The 20,272-nt window shown below is 39.3% G+C and overlaps 1 long non-coding RNA gene across 1 annotated transcript in view; it reads left to right on the forward strand.

The window, feature by feature from the left end:
• Positions 1-15,095, forward strand: part of LOC148123915 (uncharacterized) — an 88,079-nt gene extending 72,984 nt beyond the window's left edge. Inside the window, exons 3-4 of the long non-coding RNA XR_015739956.1 lie at positions 14,784-14,845; positions 14,973-15,095. This is a non-coding gene — a long non-coding RNA (uncharacterized LOC148123915). The remainder of the gene's footprint in view (positions 1-14,783; positions 14,846-14,972) is intronic.
• The last annotated feature ends 5,177 nt before the right edge of the window (positions 15,096-20,272 follow it).

The following is a 20,272-nucleotide window of genomic DNA, read 5'->3' on the forward strand; positions in this document are numbered from 1 at the left end:
TCTTGGATCTAATCACAGATGGAAGAGGGAAAATCCAAGTCAGTCAGTTTCAATAAGGATGTTCGGCAGGATAGTATTGAAGGCTGAGCTATAGTCTATGAAAAGCATCATGACATAGTTTCCGAGTTCCTCCAGTTGCTCGCTACAGAATGTAAAGCAGTATCTATGGCATTGTCTGTCGATTTATTCCCCCTGTAGGCAAACTGATATTTGTCAAAGTCTGGTGGGAGGCATGTCCTAAGGTGTTAGAGAACCAATCTCTCAAAACATTTCATCACTACTGACATTAACGCGATAGGTCTGTAGTTATTAGGCAGTTAATTGCTGTTTTCTTGGGGACTGGGACAATAGTGGCTGCTTTCAGGCATGATAGAACACAGGCCATTTGCAGGAAAATGTTAAAGATCCTTGTTAGGACCCCTGCTAATTGGCTGGCACAATTTTTAACCACTATCCCCAGCACCCCATCTGGATCTGCAGCTTTTCTGGCTTTAACAGCCTTCAGTACAACTCTTACTTGGTGTTTGTATAGGATGAGTAGCTGGGAATCAGAAAGCTGGTGGGCAGAGGCTACAGGGTCTGGTCTTTTCACCTCATAGCGGGTGAAGACCATGTTCAATTCCTCTACCGACAAGGCATCAGCATAGATGCTGCAGTCCCTACCACACTTACTTTGGGTGTTGTCTGATAGATCAGCAGTCGCCAACCGGTGGGCTGTGGCCTACTGATGGGCCATGAGAAAATTTTGGTGGACCACAGAGAAATCTCATCCCCAGAGCACCCACACAAAGCAATTAATCCAGGCTGCGCAGAAACACAAGGCCCGTGGGAACCCTCCCTGCCCACTCACTCCTTACCCGGTAAACTTGTCTGCTAAATTGCTATTTTTCCTTTTTCCGACCATCATCTGTTCTGCTGTGCTGGGAGATTTAGATTAACTAGAAAGCAGGAAATGGTTGGAGCCGAAGGGGTTGGAGCTGAACCTCCCTTAGGACTGAAGTTTTGCTTGCAAGCAAATTCAGAGCAGACTCACAGCAAGCAGATTTGAGAGACTGACCTAGCCGATGGCAGATAGATAGATCACTGGATGATTCTGTGAGCAACTCAATCTGCCTGCTTTGCCTGATTTTGGGTAAAAGTTGCTCTTTTTTAAAAATAAAAAAATCAATATTTACATGCATGGTGTATTGTGAGTTAATTTTGTGAGTTTGCTTGCAAGCAAATTTTATGTGACAGACTGAGCTAGCCAATGATAGATAGATCTCTAAATGAATCTGTGATTCTGTGAGCAACTCAATCTGCCTGCCTGCTTTGCCTGATTTTGGGTGAAAGTTGATCTTTTTTATAAAAAAAAATCAATATTTATATAAATATTTATAATATTTACATACAAGCCATGCTCAGCCAGTCACATACCACCAAGCCACACCCACAAATTAGGCCATGCCCACAGAACTGGTTAGTAGTCCCTGGGATCTAAAATTATGAGTTTGGTGGTCCCTGAGGTCCAAAAGGGTGGCAACCCCTGTGCTAGATGGTTCTCCACATTGTTTGTGTTTTTGTTTTGCTATCTTAATGCCTCTTCTAAGGTTTGCCCTGGCCTCTCTATATATGTCACTGTCCCCTGCCTTAAAGGCAGAATCCCAGGCTCGCAGAAGCACTGTACCTCAGCAGTCATCTAAAGTTTACAATTCCCTTAGACTCTGATGTACTTGTCCACTATTACACTGTCAGTGCATACTTTGATGTAAGAGAGTACAGCATCAGTGTATTCATGCAGGTCTTGATGTTCAAATACACTCCACTCCTTGGTTTCAAAACAGCCCTGCAGCTGACTGAGAGCACCCTCTGGCCAGGTTTTAACCATTTTCATGACTGGCTGAGTTCTTTTCCTGAGGGGGACATACTTTGGGCAAAACAGGAGTGAAAGATAGTCGGATGTACCCAGGTGGGGGGAAGGAGAAGGGGGATTGTTTTGTATGCCTGTTTCAGGTTAAAGTACACACGGTCTAAAGTGTTCTTCCCTCTGGTGAAGAACTGCACATACTGCACAAACTTAGGGAAAACTGTCTTTAGACAGGCTTAACTGAAGTCCCCAGCCATGACAAGAGTGCTCTCTGGATGAGTTTGCTTCTGCCTGGACATGATGTCATATGGCTTAGAAAGCGCTATACTGACATTGGCATCAAGTGGAATATAAGCAGTTATAATAATTATCACAGTAATTTCTCTAGTCAGATAAAATGGCCTACATGTGACAGTTCCACATCTGGGGAGCAATACATATAGACTACTCTGCTGTATACCAATCACTAAATATATAGATACAGAGTCCTCCTCCCTTGTTCTTACCAGAGTTGCCATTTCTATCAGAATGATAAGTGGCATGGCTTGTCAACCCCACTGCCAAATTGGGTACAAATGGATGTAGTCAGGTCTCTGTGGCGATCATCACACAACTTACATGGAGAAGCCTGCTTGCTGCCATCTGCAGCTCTAATTCATCAATTTTGTGGATGAGAGATCTAGCTTTGCTAAAAAAAAAAAAATGCTTGGCAACACTAGTCTGTGGGGCTCTTTTCAGAGCTGAGCTAACAGACTGGCTCTACAACTGTGCTTTTGTTTCCGGTCATTTCGCTTTTGTCGGTACCCCCCTGACCCGAAGACAATCCATGGAGATCCTGGAGGCCTCACCATGCAGTTCAATATGTTGTGGGACAGCTGAAAATCACTAGTAATCCCCAGGGGTGGGATTCTATGGGTTCACACCTATTCACTAGAACTGGTTGTTAATATTCTAAGCAATTCTGAGAACCGATTGTTAGAAGAAATTCCTAATAACCTAATCCTAAACCTAAGCCTAATCCTGTAAGGAAGGCAGGAAGGAAACATTCTGGTATTGCTTACAGAAATTGCCTCTCTGTTAACCCTTATTACGTTCTTGGCAGGACTAGATTTCCTATCTCAGGAGCGCCTCTAGAGTTTTTTCCCCTCCTTTGCTGGTACTTTGCTTGTGTGGAGTGACCATTCAAAGTTACAATGGCACTGAAAAAAGTGACTTATGACCCTTTTTCACACTTACGACTGTTGCAGCATTCCCACAGTCATGAGAGGCCAGGTGAGGAGATGCGTGCCTCGATATGAGTGATGCTGAATTGGCCATGCCCGGCCAGTCCCATGACCACCAAGCCACATCCACCAACTAAGCCATGCCCACAGAACAACTTGTTAAAAAATTTGAATCCCACCTCTGGAAATCCCGGATTGACTTGTAATCCTGATGTTTAGCATCTCTATGCGGTGTAGGCAAATTTTGCCCCTTGTGCTACATAGTGCACACACATCCATACACACATTATTCCAAACATCACACACCAATACTGGGAGCTCAAGGCTATTGCATATGAATGCACCGCCATCTTGGGGGGGAAATTTAGTACATAGATTTTCAATAGTAATACAGGTAGTCCTTGACTTACAACAGATCATTTAGAGGCCAAAGTTACAACAGCACTGAAAAAAGTGATCTATGATCATTTTTCACACTTATGACTGTTGGCCCATTTCTCATTTATATTTGGATGCTTGATAATTGGTTCATATTTATGACAATTACAATGTTCCAGGGTCATATCATCATCTTTTGTAATCTTCTTACAAGCAAAGTCAATGGCATAGCAAATTCACTTAACAACTTCAGTGATTCATTTAACAAATGTAGCAAGAAAAGTCATAAAATGTGGCAAAACTCACTTAACTAATTTCTCACTTAGCAACGTAAAGTCTAAGCTCAGTTGTCATAATTCAAGGACTACCTGTAATCTGAGTTTGATAGCCTGTGATTTCAGTCATAAGTCTAGTTTAGATAGATAGATTCCCTACAGCAGGAAATTCTTCTGGGAATAATTATATTTCTTCAAATAAACGTAATTTAGTTTGTTTACTATAATTTACAAGTATATCTACATTTGAAAAGAATGATTCTGGGGATTTTCTATTTGAATGCAGGAAAAAGCACAATTTAAAGCTCATAGCCACTGGACACACAGGTGTATCCAGGTAATGCTTCTTCAATTCTCTTTCATGAGCAGTTCACCAATAAAGCAACAGTTTTCATCTATCCTGAATAAATTATATATTTGGTGTGAGAAAAGCAGAGTTAATTCACTTAATTCTATGTCTTAAAACAGTTTTCAAATATGCAAAAGTGTTTTGGTTTCCACTTTCTGATTAAATGGCCAAATTTAAAATGCAATGGTGCATATCTGCCATGTCCCATATGCAAAGAGAGTAGACTGGGAATGGAGCGTGTGAGTCAGGCCAATGGCTCATTGTATGTGTTAAAATCATGTGGGAGTAAAAATAAGGCAATTTTCCCAGGAACAGCGAGTTTCCACATGTAGCTGTATAATATAGAAAATACTTTTTCTCTCAGTCGATTACACTGTTCTTTGGCTCATTTTGCTTGTCTCAAGTGGGAAATTCTCTGGGAATTTGGATTGGCCTTCTGTTTTCTGGACCTCTAAACCTGATCTTGCAGTTTTTGTTCCAACAGACTTCTGCATTGTCATATATGGTTTTGTCCACAGATAAGATTGAAGGAGGAGGAGGAGGACAGATTAATTAAAATTGAATTTTAAATCTTTTTTCAAAAATTAATATAGTTCTGTTAAATGGAAATTTGGACTTTGTAAACCCAGGGATGGAAACTCTGAGTATAATGGAAGAAACATTTATAAATTTCAAAATAAATGTGAGCAAATCTATTATTTGTATACATTTCTTTAGACAAGCATGACTTAAAAGTGTATACTTTGTGTATACTTTGGCGTTGTCTATATTGACTAAGAATTCTGGAAATTGTAGTCACAAAAACACTGGAAATTTGTTTCATACAAATATACTCAAGGTTACCAGGGAACAACTTTTAAAGTTATTTAAAACATAAGGCTATAGATAGGCATAATGTCCTATATGTAAATGACACAAAATATGTAAGACTCTTAGGCATTGTCCAAATATCATTCTTACATCTGGAATTTGTACTAGTCCTAAACTGAATGCAACAACACTTCTTGCTACTTTTATTGAGAAATTATATTTCATCCAACATTAGGAAAGTTAGAGGAATTTTGAATTTCAGTGTGAACTTATCTTTTGGAACAATATGCAAATGATATTGTTATTGGTTTTTGTAGTTTCCAGATATTTAAATAGTTATCAACTGAGAGAAGAATTGGGCGCTATCTAACAAAATGAAATGCAATGGTGAAAAAAGTAAAGTTCTACATTTAGGCAAGAAAAACAAAATACACAGGTATAGCATATGTGTCCCTTGCTCAATAGTAGTAACTGTGAGAAGGATCTTGGATTCCTAGTGGACAATCACTTAAATATGAGCCAGCAGATTTCTGCAGCTGCCAAAAAAGACAACACAGTTCTAGGCTGCATAAACAAAGGAATAGAATCAAGATCACGTGAAGTGTTAATACCACTTTATAATGCCTTAGTAAGGCCACCCTTGGAATGCTGCATCCAGTTTTGATCACCATGATGTAAAAATGATGTTGAGATCCTAAAAAGAGTGCAGAGAAGAGCAACAAAGATGATTAGGGGACTGGAGGCTAAAATATATGAAGAACGGTTGCAGGAACTGGGTATGTCTAGTCTGATGAAAAGAAGGACGAGGGGTGACATGATAGTAGTGTTCCAATATCTCAGGGGCTGCCACAGAGAGGACGGAGTCAAGCTATTCCCCAAAGCACTTGAGGGCAGGACAAGAAACAATGAGTAGAAATTAATCAAGGAGAGAAGCAACTTAGAACTAAGGAGACATTTCCTGAGAGTTAGAACAATTAATCAGTGGAATAACTTGCCTCCAGAGGTTGTAAATGCTCCAACACTTGATGTTTTTAAGAAGAGATTGGATAACCATTTGTCTGAATTGGTGTATGGTTTCCTGCCTAAGCAGGGGGTTGGACTAGAAGACCTCCAAGGTCCTTTCTAACTCTGTTATTCTGTTCTATTCTATTCTAAGTAAGGAAGCCAATTGAAATAGTTAGCAGTGGGCAGCAGAGCCAAAAAAGCTAATGCAATCCTATTGCAGCTCAACTGCAAGTTGAGCCGCTTGACTATACCACCCTGCTGCTTGTGCGAGTCAAACGCATGGATGTATGTCAGCCCATGCCCTGGTTGTGAATAGGCCATGGCCTGATAGTGGGCTGCAGCCCAGGAGTTGGGGAACCCTGGTCTCTTGCTTGAGCAGAGGGTTGCACTACAATACAAAACTGAAAATCACCAAACCAGTAGTTACACCAGTTGAATCCCACTCATGAATGAATCTCACCTAAGTATGGAAAACTTCCTGAGAAAATAGAGAAGCAGGCCACTGGTTTGTTTGGACTACCTCACACTCTCTACTTTCCCAAAAAGATAAAGCAAAATTGAAGTTGCAGAGAAAGAGAAGTAAGTATTTGAAATGTGCCGCAGGAAGCAATTTTACCAGTTATTTTGTCATGAATTCATGATTTGCAATTGGCCATGCCTACCATGTCAGCTATTTGGAGAATGCTCATAATGTTATGCCAACATCCTACTGTTCTCCTGGCCTCAAATGAAGTGTAGGCTCCTTTGATACCATCTCATTTCTAATCATAGAGGCTCCACCTATTGCTCACCTTGGATTCATTCACTTCCCATTTATCACTGAATAAGATAACTTTTACTTGCAAAAGATAGTTCAGTGAACATTTCTTTTAGCTACCAGTAGGCATTGAAAAAGTAGACCAGACATTTCCTTAGATCATGCAATATTCTTGACATCCGTATTCTTCTAACTTCCTATATGCTTAAACTATACTTCGAATAAGCTCTCAGCTTGATTCTTTCTTCTTGGTCCTTGTAGTTATTTCTCTCTTGTCAATTAGCTGGACAGAAAGGACCTTTTCTTTAAAAAGAAAGAAAAGGTACGAAATGGCTACAACTAGGTCTTTGGCAGGGGGTCCTTTAATTGGGGTAGATAAGCTGCCTGCTGCAGTTCTGCATTAATAAAAGGTGCCGTAACTGCTTTGTGAAAAGTGGCTTATCAGATTCAGCTTTCTCAGGGCGAGATAAATAAATATAGTAGATGTCATTCGCCTGTCACTGTTTAAGGTTCTTCTTTGGCAGAAATGGAAAAGGGTTTTTAATTATAATAACCAGATATGATTTTGAATCAAGATGGTTATCTGGATTTTGTTTATGTAAGCAAATCCACACATTCAGCCAATCTCTAGCTTGTCTGAATACCAATTATTCTGGTCCTCTGACAACTTAAGCCATTTTGCAGATGACGCTGCTGATATACTGATATGTACAAGGGGAAGGATTCAGATTGACACCTACTGTTTCTTTCTGTCTTCTATTCACATTTAGTCCACTCATCTCCCCAAGCATCATGCTTTTTACTCTGATTTAAGGCTTAAAATAAAAGCTTGTCACAGACTATTTAAATGATCTTTCTGTTTACCTGAAAGTAAGACCAATAAATATTCAGGTAAACAATTGGTCTTACTCTGGCTTTATTGCATACATTAAAAAATTGTATATATATATATTTTTTTTGGGGGGGGGGGTGGATCACTCCTAGAATTCCCTAACCAGCTTGTAAATTTGGGAGTTGAAGGGCTCCTGTCTTAAACTTACCAAAATTGAGAAGCACTGTATATGGGCATGTGTTTGTATAAATAAACTACTTGTGGCCTGTTGGTACTTTCTTATAAATCACCTAGAGAAGTTGGGAATAAACACTATAACATGGATAGTAAGAAGCAAGCAAGCAAGCAAACAAATTATGTACCATAAGTTCACATAATAGCGCAAATTTATTTATCTGTGCTACCCACTATGTGCAATTGCATTTGGGGGAAAAAAAGTTGCTATGTATTTGAATTGCAAATACATCAATACACCCATTTTGGTAGACAGGATATTTGTTGGAGAATATGTAAAAAAAGCAATCTCTGAAATTTCACATATCTGACTCTGACTATATCTGTAGCTTGTGAAAGATGTCAGCCTTGTTAGAAGTCATGAATATGATCAAATGGGAATGACAAAGAATATAGCTGTGAGTATTCTCTCATTTATTTAACAGATCCACATGCTGTATCCTCTCTAAGGTGCTTCTGGTAAATAGGAATTCTCAGATTAGAAAGAAATCAGTGAATTTGCTACATGTTTTGGCAGTGCAGGTAGAGCTCAATTTACAACCAGTCATTTGGTGACTGTTCAAAGTTACAATGACACTGAAAAAACATACAACCGCTTATGACCATCATAGCCATATGATCAAAATTTGAGCACTTGGTAATGAGCATGTATTTATGATGGTTGCAGTGTCCAGGGTTATAGTTTGGGTTTCAGAATAGTTTGGTCCAACCTTTTGTGACCTTTTCAGCTGACTTCTGACAAGCAAAGTCAGAGGAAAGCTGTATTTGTTTAACAACTGCATGATTCACTTATCAGCTCCAATGATTCACTTAACAATCACAGCAAAACAGGTTGTAAAACTGGGCACAACTCATTTAGAAACCACATTGCTTAGCAAAGGAAATTATGGTCCCATTTATGGTTGAAAGTCAAGGGGATCACAAACCTTTCAGACCTCAAGGAACACTAAATTCATAGTTTGAGGACTCCTGATTTAGTGCAATTTAAAAAATGCAAATAAGTTTTCTGTGGACCACCAAAATTTTCTCATGGACCACCAGTTGGTGACCACTGATCTATACTTCAAAAAGACTAATTTTTTTTATTGTAATAGATACACGAGTTGAGCATTTTTCTTTTCACTGGATAGGAACGATTAGACAAAAAAATCCAGCCTAATATTGTTTATAAAGAAAGTTTCTTTCTGCTAGCACATGTGTGTCAACATACAGTTTTTTTTAACACAATCAGAATAGTTTGGTCCAACTAAGAAGCAAAAGAGCTCTAGATGAATAGCTGAGGTCCTCATGCTTATTTTCTCCACCATTTTAAAATTAGGAATTTATAATGGAAACAGCAGGATAAATCCCAGCCTGGCACAATTTCTATCCCCAGCAATCACAAGTTTTTTATTCCTGTGAGAAGTCCTGCTGCCTCCATTTTCAGAGGAACCCAGCAAGAAACAGGACAGCATGAAGTGTAGGGGGTTAAAGAGTATGCATTCAGTTGAGGCGGTGAGCAATTCTTCCAGTAAGAAGGTTGCCCCAATAGAAAGCACAGAACAATCATTTCCAAAAGGCAAAATAATGAGAAAGAAAAAAAAAAAGCTCTCTGGAATTTTAGATTTCTCTGTGAAATGGTTTGTAATTATCAACAGAGACCAGAGCTTTTCATTACCATGGTAGGAAATTGGAGAGTTTCATCTTTCTCTTTGTACATGAGCATTGATTTTTTAAAAATAAAGGGCATTCCAGCTTAAGTCTGGAGAATGAGAATAGAGAAAATACTGAGATCCTTTAAAAAGCAGTGCCTTCTTCACATTTATTAGTCTTCGTAATGTTACATTTACAAATCCCACTATTACTAATCATGATGCTATATATTAAGCAATACTGCAGCCTTATCAGTGAAAACAGGAGGGAATATTAAGGTCAAATATTTGTTCTGTTGAGGCTGTTGCCCAATTGAAATGGGATTACATTTAACATTTCCCCATGATTTAATCACTAACTAGTTAAGTGTAATTCCAGAAAGATTTGAATCCAAATAAATTATTGAGAAACAAAATGAAGGTATTACATTCAGTTGCCTTGATCAACCTTGAGCTCAAGACTATAAAACATATTTATAAAAGGAGACAAAATAACAGAAAACATCCCAGTGAAGAAATTATTGAGCATCAATTGAAAAGGGAAAACTGAAGAAAATTGACTTGGACCCATGGTAATATCACAGACAAATATATTATGAGGGGTGACAAAACTTAAATTATGTGATCCTTGGTACTCTTTCAACTTGGTTGTTTTCTGGCAGATGTTTCATTACCCAACTTGGTAACATCTTCATATTAGAGTTTGTTGAACACTGGAAGGGTAAGCTACTTCATATAAACAGAGAGCAAACTCCACTCTCTTCTAGCAATGATGATATTACCTGGTTGGGTAATGAAATGTCTGCAAGAAAACAACCATATCAAGGACTCCGTAGTTCAGTCCTGAGCTACAAATATTCTCTTCTAAAGCTATGAATGATTCTGTTTCTAGGTCTACTTATCGATCTGTAGACATGTCACAACACTATCTTCATTGTAGAATTACACCAGCAGCTGTGGGACACTCTGATCACTGTGTAATTCACCTTGTAACTGCCTACAGACAAAGACTTAAACCATGAAACCAACAATTAAATCAGTGAGGACTTGGACTGATGAAGCAAAGCTGAAGCTTCAGGCTTGCCTTGATTGCACTGATTGAAATGTTTTTGAAGATACCTCTGAAGATCTACAGTATCACAGATACTGTAACATCATATGTCAGCTTCTGTGAAGACTTATGTATACCAACAAGGAACCTGCAAATGTATCGTAATAATAAACCTGGTTCACAGCTAAACTTAAGCAGCCACGTTGTCCCAAAGAGGAAGCCTACAGAAAAGGTGACAGAATGTTATACAATTAGGCCAGAAATGTATTAACAAGAGAGATCAGACCAGCAAAAAGAAGCTATTCTGAAAAGTTAAGGAATTGGTTCTCAACAAATGAACAGCAAACATATAGAAAACCAGACTTGAAATTCTAGACCTAGAAAACCTAGAACTATGCCGTCTTCAGTCCGATCTAAGCATAGTATATAAAATCATACATTGCAATGTCCTACCTGTCAATGAATACTTCAGCTTCAACCATAAAAATACAAGAGCAAACAATAGATAGAAACTCAAGGTTAATTGCACCAAACTTGATTGCAGGAAATATGACTTCAGCAACAGAGTGGTCAATGTCTGGAATACTCTACCTGACTCTGTGGCTTCTTCCCCAAACCCCAAAAACGTTAACCTTAGACTGTCTACTATTGACCACCCCTTTCCTAAGAGGTCTGTAGGGGGCGTGCATAAGCACACCAATGTGCCTACCGTTCCTGTCCTATTGTTTCTTTTATTTTTTATTTTTCTTATATGTATCCATGTATTCATAACTATGTTTTTACTTATACCTATTATCTTGTAAGCAATTGACAAATCAAATAAATAAATAAACAAACAAACTCTTAAAAACATCACCGGCTACAGCAAACCTCCTTCCCAGGCAAAAGCAAATTAATAACTAGCAGATGACCCGAATGTGTTTTACTGCAGGTTTGAAAGCAAGCTACAGCCACCTATCTCCACAACCCCCATCTCAAACACCAACAACAGCCAAGCCTCCTACAACTGGTTCACAACCTCTGGTGATCACAGAAAAAAAAAGTGCAAGATCAATTTCACAAAAGCCAGGAAAAGCACCAGGGCCAGACAAAATAACTCCTTCTTGCTTAAAAGTCTGTGCTAACCAATTGGCCCCCATCTTCACCCAAATCTTCAATAAATCACTAGAGATGTGCTATTTGCTTCTTGCTTCAAATGCTCTATCATCCCAGAGCCAAAGAAGCCCTCCATCAGGGAACTGAATGACTACAGACCAGTTGCTCTAACATCTGTAGTTATAAAAACCTTTGAAAGGCTAGTGCTGTCTCACCTGAAAACCATCACGGATGTTAGATCCCATGCAGTTTGCATACCGAGCAAATAGATCGACAAATGATGCTATTAATATGGCTCTACACTACATCCTACATTCTCTTTGTAGACTTATGTTCAACATTCAATACCAGATATTGTCCTAACTAAACTAAACCAGCTAGTGGTACCTGGACACACTTGGAATTGGATTATAAGCTTCCTAACAGACAGGAAGCAGCAGATGAAGCTAGGTAGAATCACATCTGATACCTGTACAATTAGCACAGGGCCCTCCCAAGTCTGTGTGCTTTCTCTACTTCTCTTACCCCTATATTCCAATTACTGCATCTCAAATGATCATCCATTAAAATACTGATGTTTGTAGATGATACAACAGTGATTGGTCTCATTCGAGACAACAATGAATACGCATACAGACAGGAGTTGTACAACTTGCCTCATGGTGTAACTGGAACAATCTGGAACTGAACACATTCAAAACTGTAGAAATGGTGGTAGATTTTAGGAGAAACATTCCCATATTGCCATCTCTTACAATGCTAGACAACACAGTATCAACAGTAGAGGCCTTCAAATTTCTAGGTTCTATCATATCATAAGACCTAAAATGGACACCTAATATCAAAAACATCATCAAAAAAGCATAACAAAGAATGTTCTTTCTAGATCAACTCCGAAAGCTCCAATTGCCTAAGGAGCTGCTGATACAGTTCTTCAGAGGAATTATTAAGTCTGTCATCTACACCTCTATAATGTCTGGTTTGGTTCTGCAACCCAACAAGATAGACACAGACTTCAGAGAGTAATTAGGACTGCAGAAAAAACAATTACTACCAACCTGCCTTCAATACTGCACAAGTCAAAAAGAAAATATTTACACACCCATCACATTCTGGACCCTAACTGTTTCAACTCCTGTCTTCAAAACAATGCTTTAGAGCACTGCATACCAGAACAACTAGACACAAGGAGTTTTTCCCGAATGCCATCACTCGGCTGAACAAATAATTCCTGCAACGCTATCCAACTATTTGCAAAGTCTACATTACTATTACTGTTAATCTCCTCATCACTCCTTATCACCCATCCCCTCCCACTTGTGACTGTAAGACTGCAACCTTGTTGCTTGTATCCTAAAGATTTGTATTGACTGCTTCCTAGTATGATTTGATTGCTTATTGTGCTTATTGTACCCTATTGACTATTATTAAGTGTTGTACCTTATAATTCTTGACTCTTGACAAATGAATCTTTTCTTTTATGTATACTGAGAGTATTTGCACCAAGACAAATTCCTTGTGTGTCCAATCACATTTGGCCAATAAAGAATTCTATTTCTATTCTGTTATGGGATTTTCCTGGAGCCAAAAGTTATGGCCATTGAAGGTTATGCTTGGACAACACTTCAGAGTATGCATGACCAGGACAGACAAGTCCAAGTCAAAAATAAAATTTGATTTAATTTATGACTATGTTTAAATTCAAAGTATCCTTTCAAATTACAATTACTTATCTTCATTTAATGCCTTTGGGATCACGCAGCTGAAGCCATCATCTTTACTTTTTTAACCCTCCTCCCAGAAACCCTGTTATTTTTTTTAATAGTGTCTCCTTTCTCCTGTAAGCTCAGATCATATATATTCCTGCAAGGATAGCTAGGTGCCTGAGACAAGTGTTATGTTTAATTTCTCTCCCTCTTACTTCTCCAGCTATTCTTCATCAACCATTCTTTTCAGCACAAGATCATAGATAAATATATCATATCCGATGGGTCTTTATAATATCTGCAGTGTTACTTGCTGTTCTTATTTATCCAGATGATCAGTAAACAGTAAGAACAACTATAGGTTCATTGTTCATTTTGTGAACTTAATTACCCTTCATTCATAAACATCCATTCAAAGTCTATTGGTCCAGTTGAATTTGAGTTTTAGAAAAATCCATCATATAGAAGGTCTTGTTCCAAAAGATTGTAATTTTTATCCATTTTTATAATTTACACCAAAGCTTGACAAGTTGCATCTTAGGACTCTTTTCTGGTACTTTTCCCTTGAGTGTCATTGCTGCATCAAAAACGTCTCCTTTTTAAAGGACCGTTTTGAAAACTACTTTTTTTATTATATCTTCTTAGAAATCCTCATTCTGATACTTTCCAGTATGCTACATAAAATAGATAGATACTGAATTTTTACAAATCAACATATGATAACTACTTTGTATTACAGGAAACAAAATTGTGACTCCTCCTTTTTCAAGCATAAAGTCCAAGGCATTTTGATACTTATGTAAATAAGTTAGGGTTGTCATGTGGTAGAAAAAAAACTATGCCAACATCCGACATTTGTCTACAATAGTAAGACAAAGGGATAAGGAATGAATCAATCTATTGTCATGAGAAAAAGATTAACTGATGTCACATGTGACATATGGAGCTGGCATCAGACACTTCTAAGATAGATAGCCTGAATTAGTTGTACTTCCCTCAGGGGTGTTTGTGAGAGTAATTCAGTAAAATGTTGATATGTAATATATGCTACTAGGACTGCATGACATTATGGTGAATCATTAGTAACTGATGGGTGGGATGAATTAAGATAATGGTGAGCTCAACTTGATACCCTAGGAATGAAATAGGTATAGTTTAGGTATTCCAAGTTTATAACTGTGTTTCCACATGCAGAAGTTTAGATGTATCTATAACAAGCCAAATCAAATTAATTTGACAAGTTGTACTTTTCTAAGGATTGGGAAAACTGCAGTTAAATTTGCCACATCTTGGCAGTTAAATTCAAGTTGTGTATTCTCCAAAAACAGTACAACTTAAGAATATATATTTGAGCAATTAACATAAGATTCAGGATGTATGATAGCCAGTGAATGACTATGCCAGTTGATACATTTGTGTAGGAGTGCACCATAGGTTAATACATACTGGAATTTCTTCACCCATTTCCCCCCTAAGTATTCTAACTAAACCATAGTTTTTCTCCCATAGAAAAATTAGCAGTTCTCTTATGGCTAATGCCATCAACTCTATCTGCAATCTTCACGGATTCCCTATCTTTGTTTCCAGACAGGATGAAAATTTCTGCCCATTGACTGAACATTATCATGATGCCATTAGACCTGCCCACCAGTGGTGAGATTCAAACATTTTTACTACCTGTTCTGTAGGCATGGCTTGGTGGGCATGGTGTGGCTTGGTGGGAGTAGCAAGGTTACTGCAAAATCCCATTCCCTCCCCACCCCACTAACCTGCTTTCCAGCTTGGTTCTGCTGTGCAGGGCAACAAAAGAAGATCCACCGGATCAGCTGGGACTCAGGAGGCAGAGAATAGATGGGAGAAGGGACAGTCAGAGGTGCTACTTGCCGGTTCCCCAAACCACTCAAAATTTCTGCTACCGGTTCTCCAGAACTGGTCAGAATCTGCTGAATACCACATCTGCTGCCCACCCTAGCAGCTACCTGGTGTCAATAAAATGAATTAAAAACAAATAATTTGACTGATACAGTCTATCACTTGGCTTCATTTCTTACTATATTGTCACTTGGCAAAGTAATATTCTCTCTCTCTCTCTCTCTCTCTCTGTGTGTGTGTGTGTGTGTGAGAGAGAGAGAGAGAGAGAGAGATGTTAAACCTTTATCATTTCAATATTATTCCCATTATCTATATTGTAACAAAGGCTAAACTGAGCATCTGAAGGGGCAGAATGAAGCAAGGGAAAGGGAATCTGTAGGTCACAAGTAGAAAGGCAGGGAATAGATTCTCATCCCTAAATAATTTCATGCATCACAGATTATATAGTATTCATTGGCTTTATGTAGTTATTTTGGACTGTTGAGCAAAAAAAATATTATTGACAGGGAATTTATTTTCTTATCTGTTTTTGCAAAGTAATGGCTTTTCACATTTCCCTTCATCTTGGGCCTGCAATACATGAAGGGCAACAAAGTCCTAGCTGGGATTGGCATCATAATCAGTGCAATGATGGGTATAAATAGCAAGAGCCACAAACAGGAATTTTGTACTTTAGAAGCAAAATGACAGTGACTTTCTTCACATGCTTATCGTTCTTTAGTTGTATCATACTGCTGCATGCCCTGAAAAAAATGTATAACATAAGCAACATTTTGGACGGTAGCAGTGGCGTGTGAATTAATGCAATTGGACAATGTTAGAGAGGATGTACAGGGGAAGGATTTTTAAAAATCACCAAGAAAAGCCAATAATAATTCTGAAGAGAGTTAAGCTTCAGACAAAGAGATGTTAATTGTTATTTTTTTTCCAAGCAGGACCTTTTTGTGAATGGAAACCTATAAGGGTTATGAATTGCATTGTTGAGGACAACAGTACTATATATAGACAGCCAATTCTCCCTTATAAGCAAAAGAGGATACATCTGTTCCTTCCGCTGGTAGAAAGGAGGGGTGAGGTTTCTTCTTACTGACTAGAATACTGATACATAGGTAATATAAATAACTATTAAACCCCATTATTTCCTATACCAAGCTGAAGGAGATGGGCATCCTTCTGTTTTGAACCTGACCTGTCACCTTTGAGGTGGAGAAACTTTCAAAATGTCAGCCTACTGGAGAAAACAACTACCCCAATAGTATTCATTTGTAGCATGCCTTTTGCATGGTATATAAGAAGCATCCATACAAAACAGTGTTAGAGACAACCAGTGGTTACAAATCTTCATTCAATAAAATTACAAAACTCCAACCTATTTGCAGTAAATAAAACTGCATGTTGGTTGATGTACACCTTTATGCAGGGGTGGGATTTTACTGGTTCAGCTTGGTTTTATAGAACTAGTTGTTACCATTCCCGGTAGTTTGGAGAACTGGTAAATCAGGCCTCTGGCTGGCCCCACCCCTCTCCGCCCACTTCTTGGCTCCCTGCCAAATCAGTCCCTATAACACATGCAAAGCATCATGTGCATGCACAACAGACTGCAGACTGCTTTTGCCTGCCCGCTAGGGCAGCCATTGCTGTCTGCCTTTCACTGCAGCCCTGCTGATCTCCCTGGATGAGTGCAAGTCCTGGTCACCTTTCTCCCACTACTTGCCTTTTGTTTTACCCCTTCCCTCCCTCCCACCACTTGCATTTTGCCACTACTGCCAGTTGCCTTCCCCCCCACACCACCACTCGCCTTCCATTGGGGAACACGTGGAGAAGCTCCTGTTGGCTCCAGTCAGGTCAGCATCTGCTTAACTCACCTGCTGCTCCAGCTATGAGAGCGAGAGAGCCTCTCCCGAGAGCAAAAAGCTTGCAAGTCCCCCTCCCTTTGGAATGGCTCCTGTGCAGCAGAGAAGCAGCCCTCTCTGCTTCCCGGGAGCGGGTTCTGCCCAAAGTTGCCACTTTTGACTCTTCAGCCCCATCCCAACTCAACCGAGTCCACACCGGCCCAGAGTGAAGCCAGCCTCTTTGGGTTCTCTCACCCCTCTTGCTCTCCGCCAATCCCCGCCAGAGCCCCCAGACAGGCTCAGGTGATCTGAATCCTTTGTGAGGAGCTGGCAGCACAGCGTGGTGACAATAGCTATGGCAATGAAGTGGAGGGCAGGAGACGGCTTGCGAGACAGCCCTTCCTGGGGGCCGAGCCTGACTTCGGTAAGGGATAAATAGGCAAAGCGAAATGAGCCAGCCCACCTGGCTGTCAATTCGGCCATGCTAGCTGGGAGAGAAGAGAATGTTCTCCTTCTCCCCCTGGTGCTGCCGTGGCTGGATCCTGCTGGGGGAATGCCCCTCCCGAGAGGATGCCCCGCCATTGCCATCCTGGTGTGCTCTGCTGCCACTGCCACTGAAGCTGCCCAAGAAAACTCCCCGCCACCGGCACGGTTCTGGAACACACCGCCACTGCTCACCTTTCCCCCCTCCCAACACAGTTCACCTTTTGCAGCAAAGGCTGCCACCGAAACTGCCCAAGGAAATTCCCCACCACCGTTGCAGTCCCAGGATGCACTGCCACCTTTCTCTCTCTCCCTCAAAGCCATGGCTGGGCCAAGCCAGCAAGCTTTCCTTCATACTCTTCGCTACTTCTTTCATTTCTTCATTTTGGAATCTAGACTGGCTGAACAATGAACAATGATGGTGGAAGTGTCCCTTGGGAAACAAAGAAAGAGAGAAAGAAAGCAAGAAAGAAAGGAAGGGGAAGAGAGAGAGAGAAAGAGGAAGGGAGAGAAAGAAAGAGGAAGAAAAAGAAAGAAAGGGAGGGAGGGAGAGAAAAAAAAGAAAGAAATAGGAAGGAAGGAGGAAGAGAAATCTCTGTGCTATTGTTTTTAATTGTTCCATTATTTATCATATATTAATATTTTACACTGTCCCTACACCTAGAGTGATTTTTCTGCCTTTCTGTTGCCCAGGTATTTTTTAGGACTTACATGTCTGTAGTCCAGAGCACAAATACATGTGTGTTTAACAGGGTTGTAAGGGACTATGGAGGTCTTCTAGTCCAACCCCCTGCTCAGGCAGGAAAAATGAGGATGCCAAACTCTGAGTAGAGGTCCCGGGAAAGGTATCAAAATAACAGAATAGCACTTATATTAGAAGGGACCTTGGGGGGCGAACCATATACCATTTTAGAGAAATGGCTGTACAGTCTTTTCTTAATAACTTCCAGTGTTGGAGCACTCAGAACTTCTGGAGACAGGCAGTTCCACTGGTTAATTGTTCTCACTGTGAGAAAGTTTCTCCTTAGTCTTAGTTTGCTTCTCTCTTTGTTCAGTTTCCATCCATTGCTTCTTGTTTGCCTTCTGGTGCTTTGGAAAATACATTGCCCCCCCCTACTTTCTGGCAGCCCCTTAAAAACCTGTTGCCTATCACACTCTTGAGTAAAGCATGTGAGCCATTTCCTGCTTTCAGTGGTCCATGAAAGTACATCTATAGTATGCAGATAATAAAGTCAAAAAAAGGTGAAAATTTTACAGAACTATAAAGTTGAGGCTGGGTGTGACAAGGAATGGCTGGGAGGGGAAGACCCAGGTGAGGCACCCCTTGACAGTAGTGACATTGAGTTGGTCATACCCACACAGTCACATGACCACCAAGGCATGCCCAGCCAGCAAGCCACACCCATAAATTAAGCCATGCCCACAGAACTGGTTGAATCCTTCAAGACTGAGTGTGTTTTAAGAATTATTGATTCAATTAATAAGGCAAAGCAATTAAATATTATGCTATTACATATTGCAACAAAATGCCAGTAGGCAATTAAAAAGTAAACCTAGTCTAGAGTCCTTTAATTCTCTCATAATGGTACACTAGAGCTTTTATTGTTTTGTTTTATTTTATTATTAATTTAAAACATTTTTATTTACTTAAAATATTTATCTACTGCTTCTTATTTTAAAGATCTAAACAAAAATTTCTTCTTTCTAATAGCACATTTCCTGTTACTCAGGAGAGTGGTCAAGCCCAAACATCAAAACTCCTCAGATTTGCTCCAGGATAGAAAAATTGGTTGAGGGAAAAGGAATTTAGTTTCATAAAAGATCACAAAAATTTTGATTTTCTTTAGCTTGTTATAGTTGTACTTTTGTAATTGGGAAGTAGGATAGAGAGGTTGTGAAATTTTCTGTCAGAGGTGTCAGAATAATAGGGGAAAAGGTGTCATTTACTTCTCTACTATAGACAGCCGAATGATTCCTAAAACAGCTCTGATGAACCTTCATGTGATTTTCATCCCTTTTTCCACATCTACAAGAGATGACCAGATTGAGTCCAAGGGTTGGGTCAAATATCATCAATCTCAAATCCCCTCACACCCAGAAGAGATCTAAGTTTCATCTACTTTGAATTCCATTGATTCTTATCTACCACCGATTTGCTTTGACCGTTAATAGTTCAGATTCTTGTAAGGAGCATTAACTTGCAATAAACTTTAAGACTCATTTTAAATTCATTATTTCCTTGCACCTGACATCATCTCCCTTTCTCAATCCTTATTCATCCCTGAAAATATCTAGAAAACAGTATGGATATAAAATAATTTTTCCACTGGTTCTGTTGATAGACAATTTAGGCATTTTATTCCAAATAGAGCATTTTCCTTCCCTTCCTTTCCCTTCCCTTCCCTTCCCTTCCCTTCCCTTCCCTTCCTTCCTTCCTTCCTTCATACCTACATACACTTTATATAGCTACCAATCTCATAGAAGCGATTCTAGGTGGTTACGTTTCAGGGATGTGAATGCTAGAAATTAGACAAGATTCAACTTTCCAGTTTTCAGTATTCAACTTTCTCAGTGAAAAAAAATCTGAATATAAAATACTTGAATATATAAAAAATAAATTAAAAATATGCAATTAAATTATTTAAAAATAATGTACATAATCAAATACATATCTCTTGGAACTCCTAGTTTCTTGACTGAATCAGCCAAAATAACCCCATTTCCCATGAGATGGAGACAAAAGGAACTTGCCTTATTCTCGCTTCAAACACTCATTTCAAACAAAAATATTCTTGTTCCTGATTAGCTCTTAGCATTTGATTTTCCAAGAGTTTGATTGTCTTTCTGTCTGTAGTATACATAGATTGATTGGTTAAATCTGGGGGTTTCTTCA

Source organism: Pseudonaja textilis, chromosome Z (assembly GCF_049901715.1).
Source record: "Pseudonaja textilis isolate UNSWEBS1 chromosome Z, rPseTex1.2, whole genome shotgun sequence".
Classification (NCBI taxonomy): domain Eukaryota; kingdom Metazoa; phylum Chordata; class Lepidosauria; order Squamata; family Elapidae; genus Pseudonaja; species Pseudonaja textilis.